Genomic DNA, 10,092 nt, shown 5'->3' on the forward strand with positions numbered 1-10,092 from the left:
CTTGTCAGAGAAAGGTATCAGGAGAGTAGTGTTAGTTATTTTATTTTACTGAAAGCTTTGATAAAGGAAAAATTTATACAGACTGAGGTGAAATTCTGGTCAGGCCTTATAAGACAAACTCAGTGGCTTTAAACTAATAGAACTTCTGTGGCGCTTTGCCAAAGCCGGTCTTCCATACTTCAGCAATAAGCACGGATGTGCTGACAGGAACCTCGTGGCTCCCAACCCATGCGCTGTGGAGAGCCTCGTGGGATTTTCTGGAAAGCAACTGCTTTTCCTAAGTTAAATATTTTTATTCCCCCTCCCACAATGGCCTGAAGACTAGCAATGTTTCAAAGGCAAGCATGCGTGTTTACCTGCCTGACTTTCACACTGTCAAAAGAGAAAATACTTGAAATTGCAGGTAGTGTTTCCAAGAAAGCAGAAATGGAGGTTTGCTTTGCTTAGGTTAAATTACCCAGCACCCACCAGCAGTCCTTCTCCTGCGTTTGCGCTGCTCCCTTGCTCAGCCAGCAGCCTGGAGAGCTGAGCCTGTGACCTGACCCCCCATCTGCTCGGGGACTTTGTGCATTTAGGCCCTGTGGGCCAAGGATTACACCTGGTACAGGCAGTGCCTGCCCCGGCCCAGCCCTGGGCGTGTCGGGAGCCTCTTGGCCAGAGATGGGAAACGCTCGTAATATTTACACTATTTAATGGAGGTCATCTCCTTTGCCAGCCCAGGTCTCTGTAAGAGCCCGACCTGGCCATAGTGCCCACCACTGTTGATGCTGCACCAATATTAACAGCTGTGAGTTCACACAACAGTGTTGTGCCTTGCTGGTTAGCTGCAGCCTGTGACTATGGCTTTAAAAATTGTGCTGATGAGGTCTTGTCTTGAGACCCTGCCACCCACCCGCTTCCACGCTGAGAGAGCCGAATAAATATTTACTACTTCTCAAAATAACACCCAGCTGCACTCATCCTTACCGCTGCAGAGTAGTTCATCTAATTGAAATAAGAATATAAGTAAACTGTTTGTCAAGGCAGTTTATTACGAAAAGCATTGCTGTGTCGGGAGCTCCCTCACTGTGAGAGATGCTGTGTTGTCTCTCTTAATATTTAATGCCATTTTAATAATATTTCCCAGTTAGGGGTGCAGGCTGATGCTACAGACTGAAAGCCAAGCCTGCCAAAGTGGGGAGGAAGGAAAGCTCAGGGACTGAGCTCAGCTCAGCTCCATTGACTTACCCACCCAGAGCCTGGGTGAGGAGCAATCCTGCTCTTCTTCCAAGGGACTCAGCCACCTCTGGGTCTTCCTTTTGGCAACTTGATCTCAGATTTGTGGACATTGCCTTTCCTCACTCAGACGGACACTGAAAAAGTTTAGGGCCACATCCTGAGGAGGTAGAGATGAGAAACCCACGCTTTTCCTCGGGCAAGCCCACTTCTCTCCAGTTGTGCTCATTAATCAGAGAAACCATAAAACCACCGAATTAGTCTCAGGCTTGCGATTGCAGCTGCAGCTACAGCGCTCGTACCTGTCTTTGGGAACTCTTGTTCTGGAAACCTCTAAACCTGCGGGTTAAAGCCAGAGGTGTTTTAGCTCAAGGAGTGGGCGGCTGCAGCTGAAGTACCAAAGGTCCCCACTAGCAAAGCGTCCACCGACGCTGCCTCCGTGTTGCCCCCCAGCCCTCGCAGACCCGCCTTGGCTGCCGAGCTGCTGCCCAGGCAGCGCCCCGGCCCCTGGGCTGTCCCCCAGGGCTCCTTCCTGGCAGCGATGCCCAGCTCAGGCTCCTCCTTGTTGTGAAAGACTCCTGGCTGAAGGAGCAGGGGAGTCGGAGCCTTTTGAAGCTGCCGCATAATAAGCTGTTGTTTTTTTGGTTGTTTTGTTTTGTTGTGTTTTGTTTTGTTTTTTTTTTTTTTTCCAAACATCACTGGAGAGTTCAATAATAATTACATGAACTTTATAATCAGCCAAAGCAGCGTAGGCATCCACCTGGCCTACACGTAGCATTTGCGAGTAATTTTACATAAAGGGCAGGTACTTTTGAACTTAGTGCACAGGACTTGTGCACAAATAGCTATAGGAGGAGGGCCCGACTATAAATAAACCATCCTTAGTTGTCACTTTGCTGTCTCTGACTTCCCACGCATTCAAATGGTGAGACTGATTCATTTAATCTTACGCTAAAGCAGCAAGCCACAGAGGCAGTTTCCTGACAGCTGCTTAAAAAAGTGTAGCTGAGCTCTCTTAAATTGTCTTCCCTTGTATTATATTTAGACATTGTGATTAGAGTATCTGCCACGATGCGCTTTTACTTTAAGGCAGAAGTCCCAGCCGCTCCCTGAAAGCAGGGGTGTTCCCAGGAACCGAGGGGGCACGGGCGCCGGGCTTTGGCATTTAGGCGCAGAGCTCATCAGCGCCGCTTGCGCCGCCGGCTCCCCCGGCGCAGGCAGCCTTATGAAACCTGAGTTTTCAAATAATTTGCAATAATGAGACTACTGGGAAGGGCGGAGGGAGCAAAAGACTTAGCGGCTGTTTCCACTGCGTTTAGCAGCATCAGCTGAGCAATTCCTATGGTCTTTCCCCCTTTCTTCCTTCCCTATTCCCCCCTCAAACCTGGCTTCTCTTGACAAAAGCTTGGATGCAAAATCCGGACGCTTCTGTCATGTGAACGAGGCTTATATATGTTTGTGTCACTGCAAAGCAGATTATAATGACTATACTTTATGCATTTTACTCTAATGAAGTCAGTGGAGGTTTCAACACAGATACAAACTTGACGTGCAGCTCTGCCCTTGACAATTGCATACCAAAGAGTACACCCGAAAGCTCTTGTTTTGCTAAATATGCTATTTAATATTTTGTAATGCTCAGGTAAATGCAGTCAGTGAACGTGGAGTCTTGTGCAGTTCTACACTATTATGGAGGAGGTCATTAGAGTTGCACCGAGGGAGCTTCCCCGGTTACGTGACTGGCTGTGCCCGAGCGCTTGTCAGACACCGAACTGCAGGTTCCAGCCCTGCCGACCACCAGCTGCGGTGGGAAGACCCCCAAACTCCAGCAGACGCCGAGCCACTGGTCTGGCCGCAGGAGCTCTACGACAGGGTAGCAAATGTGGCAAAAGGCTGGCAGGCAGGACACGGCGAAGGACCCTCTGGGCTCTAAGGCGCATGGGGAGACGGGGAGGGCTCTGTGGAGGGGGGAAAGGTAGGGAGCAAATGCTGTACCTCCTACGCCTTTCGTTAACCTGGAATAAATACTGCTGTGGGATTTAATGCGCTGAATCGAAAGGCGAGTTTCTCCCATGTGCCAGTTGCTAGTTTTTTAGGTTTGTGTAGGATGCCTGCCTTCCTCCTCTAGCTGATCTGGAGAGATCTGTAAATCTGTTATTGCTTCCAGACACCCTCACAGAAACTTGTGCTTTTAGTTCAGTACACAGAAAACCTGAGGCCCTACATCTAGGTCTTAGTGTTGGTCCAATCACATGTGATTTGATTACCATTCTTTTAAGGTCTGCTGTATTCCTTTTCTCTCAGATAAAAATGTCATGCTAGAAGCTTTCCATCATCCCTGTGTCTCTAGAGAGAGTCTTGGAGGCTTGAAGGTGACTTTTCTGTCAGATGGTCTCAGTATAATTCCAAAAATACTTCATAATTTGGAGCCTGCTCTTCAACCTCCAGCAAAGATCAAAGGGATCCCAGAAAAAAAATTAAGCACCATGCATTCCTAGGAGCTGAGCCTTTGGCTGTAATGAATCAATCAACTACCCTTTTATCAGCCAGATATAAATTGACTTGGGGCACTTTGGAGCCTAAGGCTAGTACGAGACTTCTGGTTTAGGCGCTATTTCTATTAAAAAGTTTGACTCCAGAGGAAGACCTTTGTTTTCAAATGGTGCTTTTTCCATCTTCTTGTCATTTTCACCTTCCAGCTTGCTTGGCCAGTTGGGTATGAAAAGCTTGTTCTGGCCTCCTAGCAGCAAGATTATCTGTTGATGGTATTTATGGGGTGCTAATTACTATCTGTCATTGGTATTTACGAGGTTCCAATTGCTACAGTACCTAGGCGCCAGGTACAATATTGAGATAAGAATAGATGTTATTGAACATGGACTCTGCTCCTCCCATCCTGGTGCTTGGCCCCCTTGCCTTGAATGCTTCTCTTTGCCCTCTCCCTCCTGCCCCTTTTTACCTTTGCGAGGAGTCTGAGGAGAGCTGGGGTTTGTGCTCCGTTGCGGAGCAGCCCTGGCCGGTGAGCTCAGCCGGGGGGGACCTGGTGCCCGTGGCTCCATCGCGGGGCACGCCGTGCCTCTGGCCCTCACGCTGCCGGGGCACCTCGCGGGGGCCGTGGCCGGCGGCACTGGGCGCGGAGCCCCCAGCACCCCGGCGCTGCTTTGCCTGTAGCCTCCGCGCCGGCTGCTGACGAGTTCCTTTCCGCAGGATGTTTTCCAAAACCCAGCAACCCGCGGCAACTGGGGGAGCTGAAATCAATCCGGGTGCTGCTTCCCAGCTCGGGCACAGTCACGGGAGGTGTCCCGGTCAGGGAGCGTGGGAAGCTTTGAACTCTTTGGACCCGGAGCTGCCTGGAAGCAAACAGAGGGACTCTGGAGCCTGGCTGGCATTCACGTGGAGAATTTCTTCTACCTACTGGTACTGAAGAGACAGTTCACTGCTCAGACTGGAGCCCTCAACCAACGGACCGACGGCTGTGGCCAGAGGCTCTCAGCCCGATTCTGAGAAAAGCACATGCCTGGAACTTCCTTTCTGCCACTACAGAGAAATTAAAATGGTCCCACAAGAAAGTGTAGATGAGATGAAAAAAATGCAGGTCACAGTAGCAGCTAGTTCCTAAGCGGGACAGGCATAAACTTCTTTAATGCAGATACAGAAGGGGACGTGTGTTGTTTCTATTATTACCTGATTATGGGAAACTAGAGGCAAATTTGCTCACAACCTCAAGAAAGAAGTGTTTGAAATACATTTTTTAAACATTTAATTTTTTAAAAAAAGAAGGAAATTGAAGTATCTCTGAAGATTTTTTTTTTTCTCCCCCGCTTTTTGGTCAGCTCTGTTGGTTCTAATTGCTGTCAAAGGAGAAAGCTGGAAATTACTTCAAAATGCAGAAGAAAGGGATTGCGCCCTTGGTGAGCCCTGCCTGTGGGACAGCAACCCCGGGACATGCTGAAAATGCATAAAGGAAGGTGCCACGAACCGAGATTTTTTCTCCTGCTTGCCCTCGTGAGGATTGCCCGCCTGGCCACCCCTCCGAGGGCAGGGCGAGCCGGGATGAGCGTGCGCTGCCAGACGCTGCCGCTCACTGGGCGGGCAGCGGGTGGGCACCCAGCACCCAGGGCCAAGCCAGCCAGTGAGCCCCCCCCAGCCCCCCCCCCCCCCCCCATTGCGGCTCCGGGATGCCGGTAGGTTTGCAGAGAAGAAGCAGGGCTGGGGGAGGGTTACGCTCACTCCCAAGGACCAGGCAGCAGCTTCCCAGGGAAAATCCATGCCCGCCTAAATAAAGAGGGAAATAATTATAAATGACTAATTGACTGAGCAGAAGTAAAAAAAAAGAAAGCAGAATTAGAAGTGAAAGACAGAAGGAAAAGGAAAGAGCCTGAGCTTTTTTTGTAGATGCAGAGGTTTGCATTTTGCATCTAAAGAAATGGGGGAAGAGATTTAAATCCATATTTAGGGGCAAAAAGGAAAGCACAAATGGGAAATGTGAAAAGAACCACAGGCTTTTGTGAGGAACCTACTGAAAAGACAGAGCTATAAATGCACAACTCCAAGTATCAACCTTTGTTCCTTCAACAGCAAAAAGCCATATAATTCATTTAGTACAGAGTGAAAGTAAACTTTTGGGAAAGCACCCGAGGACAGTTCTGGGAATTGCTTACCCTGTTAGTTTTGCTCCAGTCACTGGGCAGTATAAGTGAGGTAGTTATTAGAAGGGTTATTTATTCCAAGAAACAATTGCATTCCTTTCTTCTCACCACCACCTCGCTTATAGTCAGGTGTATTTATTTAAATGTGTCCAAAGTCCTGAGCTGCGCTACCACCAGTCTCCCAGCATCGTGCTCCCAGCCGGCCAGCAGAAGTATGAGACCCCTATGCAGTGAGATACCCTTCCTCCCTTTAGAATCACAGACTGGTTTGGGTTGGAAGGGACATTAAAGACCATCTAATCCCACCCCCCTGCCCCGGGCAGGGCCCCCTTCCCCCAGCCCAGGGGGCTCCCAGCCCCATCCAACCTGGCCTTGAACCCTTCCAGGGAGGGGGCAGCCACAGCTGCTCTGGGCACCCTGGGCCAGCACCTCACCACCCGCACAGGGAGGAATTTCTGCCTTAAATCTCGTCTAAATCTCCCCTCTGTCAGTTTAAAACCATCACCCCTCGTCCTACCCCCACCCCCTGACCCAGAGTCCCTCCCCACCTCTCCTGCCCCCCCTTTAAGCCCTGGGAGGCCGCTGTAAGGTCCCCCTGGAGACTTCTCCAGGCTGAGCCCCCCCAGCTCTCTCAGCCCGGCCTCCCAGGGGAGGTGTTTCACCCTTCTGATCCCTTTCGTGCCCCTCCTCTGGCCCTGCTCCAACAGGTCCCTGTCTTTCCTGCCCTGGGGGCCCCCGAGCTGGCCCCAGCACTGCAGGGGGGTCTCCCCAGAGCGGAGCAGAGGGGGAGAATCCCCCCCTGGCCCTGCTGCCCCCCCTGCTCTGGCTGCAGCCCAGGGCACGGGTGGGTTCTGGGCTGTGAGCACACGTTGAAGTCTCTTCATTCTTCTTATTAAGGAAAATCTGGAAAAAAGAATAGACCTCATGGCACATCCTGAAAGCCAGTGGCTACCAACAATAAATATCCCTTGGGCTCAGATACAGATACAGTTCCTAGTCCCTTCCTAGGGGGACGTCCCACCCTATTAAACAGTGAAGCTGGTGGTGGGTGAAACTGGGGCAAGGAGGTCAGCAGAAAATGGCTTGTCAGGGAAGCAGGATCTCACTTACAGAGCTCCAGAACTGAGAGCTTCCTTCCAAAAGGCTAGGTGGAAAACAAGTCTGATTATGTTTTCTTTGCTCAACATCACAAGGTAACTTCTGTACTCTACTCTCTCGCATTTCTGGATGAAAGAAAATTCAGTGGGGAAGTTATCACCAAATTAAAGCCACTGCTATCAAAATCATTCTGGATGCAAAAGAGCCAAATAAATTCGGTCTTACTTGTAGAAACGTGTTTTGGGCAACGATAAAAAGCCTGGACCAGCCGCTTCTCACTTCAGCCTTATGTAGGCAACACCTGCCCGGATTTCAGTGGCGGACCAGCTGAGAGGGCTGGCCGGGGGAACGGCGGTGCCACGAGCTGAGCTGGAGACGGAGGGGCTGGTGCCTGGGGACCACGCTGTGCTCCTCAGCCTGGGGTGTGCCAGGGACACCGAGGACACGGCAGCCAGGCACGTGCTGCCTCTTTGCCAGCCCAGCCCTGCGATAATGGGAGTGACGGTGTAGGGAGAAGATTCGGGCGGTGTGATTTAAGATAAAGAAATAAAGCAAAAATCCTTCTGTGATTTTGTGGCTCGTGGAGCACGCTGGGTGGTGGGGCTGGACACAGCACATCGAGAGACTTTATTAGTTCAATAAACTAGAACGACCAGCACGTTTTGACACTCCATCGCTGTAACTAGCGCTTAGTGAGACAGGGTCTTTGGGCAGTGCTATTTCGAAGGAGGATTTCTGTGTCCCTGTGCTTGTCTTGCCTACCAGGCACGCGGGGGCTGTGCTGTTTAACCCTCCTTCCCCTTGTTTATATTCCCCATTCCCATACACCCCATAGGCAGTGCTGTACAGCGTTACTCCCCTCCCCCAAACTTTCTCTCTTTCAGTTGGTGTCACCACAAAGGAATAGATCATTACTGACACTGATCCCAATTTAATCCTTCCAATAATCTGATTTTTTTCAAGCCTATTTATATCCTTGAGATGACAGTGGTGTTTAAAGTGATACAAACACCTGAGCCTAAGCACCGGTACTATCCACACCGCCCTCCAGAATAAAGTGTAACCCCCAAATTCTGTGTTAAATCCATTCCCAAGTGTCAGTAGTGCTAGACTGGTCCTTGGTCTCTCTTTTTGATGAGAAATACTTTTAATGTTACAGATTTATGCTGTTACACTGGTAACAAGCTGAAGTCCCAAAATAAGTTTTAAAGCTCATATAAATGTAGAATTTCTTTTCCCTTTGTGGATTTTTAATAACCTTCTGGTGTCTGGAAATGATCAAGAAGTAAAGCTTTCATAGCAATGTAAGAAGTATAAACCCATTCTAGTTTGTTATTTCATCCAGCAACTTGAGATCTTTTTTTATTTTCCTGGGCTTTAAGGTGATCAGCCAATGTTTTCTCCCATCCCAAATCTTTTTAAGAAGCTCATTAATGTTTTTTATTCAAAATAAAGACAAACCAATCTGAAAACAAAGCCATCCTTAGGGCTGCATATTCTAAATGTGCTTGCTGGACTATTTCCACTATTTGTAACCAATTCATTTTAATATTGCTCCTGCTTTTTGCTAGATCTGCAGAACTTCAGTTCACACATAGCCAAGGAGTAGTTCAACCAGCAGTCAGCAGGTTTTTGTTCTTTTTTTCCCCCCAATTTTATAATTCAGTGCAGTGACTTGCTTATACAACCGAATCCTTTTGTTTCTCCAAAAGTGACTTGGATATTCCACTGAGTGACAACACCCATGGTAGGTGATGGTCTGTTTTTTCCAAAGCAAAGACCTCAGTTTTAAGCAGAATTTACATTCCAGTAATAAATATTTACAGGAATTATAACGGAACTGAAGCAAAGTATGTCCCTCTGAAACACACACACACACACACACACACACACACACACACACACACACACACACGTGCACGCACACAGTCAATTCGTCTGGGGTTGCTCGGATGCAGATGGTGCCTCTATTCCAATCCTGAAATATTTTGCTTTTTCCATTAGAAAACTTGGCCACTTTGGATCTTTAATACCCCATAAAAAGCTTATAAGATGCTATTCCTTACCATCTGTAAGGACGGTCAACTCAAACATCTATGTCAAAGGTATTTTCTGCAGTGGGATCTCTTTCTGCCCTTAAAAAAGTGTAAGACAGAGTACAAATCATGCTGATTTCTTGCTGTACTTTCTCAGGTATGAGCTTTGGTAGTTTTGATTATCTCTATTTTTTCTACAACAGGCTAAAATAGATGACACCAGGATGGCAGTTTTGGAACACACTGGGGCTACACAACTACCTTTTGGCTTCAAGAGTATAGGCTATTATTAAGCAAATGAGATACTGATGTACTTTTCCATTTACAAAGGTTGTATTTGCCCCTGTGGGCATAGCACCAGATGATGTCTTAATTAACGATGATGAAGATATGACATAAACAAAAGAGCTGCTTTTTAAAAATAATAATAATAATAAAAGAAAATACTCCCACTCCTTCGAGGAAGGAGGGTGAACTGATTCCAAAAAGCAGAATAATGAAACCCAAAGGGCGAAAGAGGGAAGAATGCGGCGTAAATACTGGGGTTACCTGCACATGTCTCCCTCTGCAAACAAGACCGTATTTATTCTGTAGGGTTTGTTGTATCCCGCACAGCACTTCACGTTGCTCACAGCAGAACCTGCCCGCTGTTACGCTTGCACGGCACCATGCCCACGTTAGCGGCCCCGCGTCTGTACTATCCACTGGCTGAGTGTAATGCCAACCGAGCGCTGCCCACCGAGGAGGTACCAGAGCCTGCCGTCCCTGCCAGCGCCCCAGCCCACCTTCCCTCACCAGCCGCTTCGCCATGAGGAGGTCTGCCAGCGGCAGAGGAGATCCCGGAGTAGAACTGACCCACTGAGGCAGCCCAGTGTGCTGGGGTCTGGCGTGTCCCTCTTCAGATCGGCAGAGGGAAGTGCAGCGGTCAGCACCCTCCTCACCTTCTGCATCCACAGTGATCGCATGGTGGGACCAACACGCTGGTGGATGGCTATCAGGGGGAGACGATTATCTCTGGCTTTCAAAGCTTGAAACATATGGGACGGGCGGGAGCTACGGAAGGACCGGTGTCTCACAACTTCACAAAAATAAAC

Source organism: Tyto alba, unplaced genomic scaffold (assembly GCF_018691265.1).
Source record: "Tyto alba isolate M040663 unplaced genomic scaffold, T.alba_DEE_v4.0 Super-Scaffold_21, whole genome shotgun sequence".
Classification (NCBI taxonomy): domain Eukaryota; kingdom Metazoa; phylum Chordata; class Aves; order Strigiformes; family Tytonidae; genus Tyto; species Tyto alba.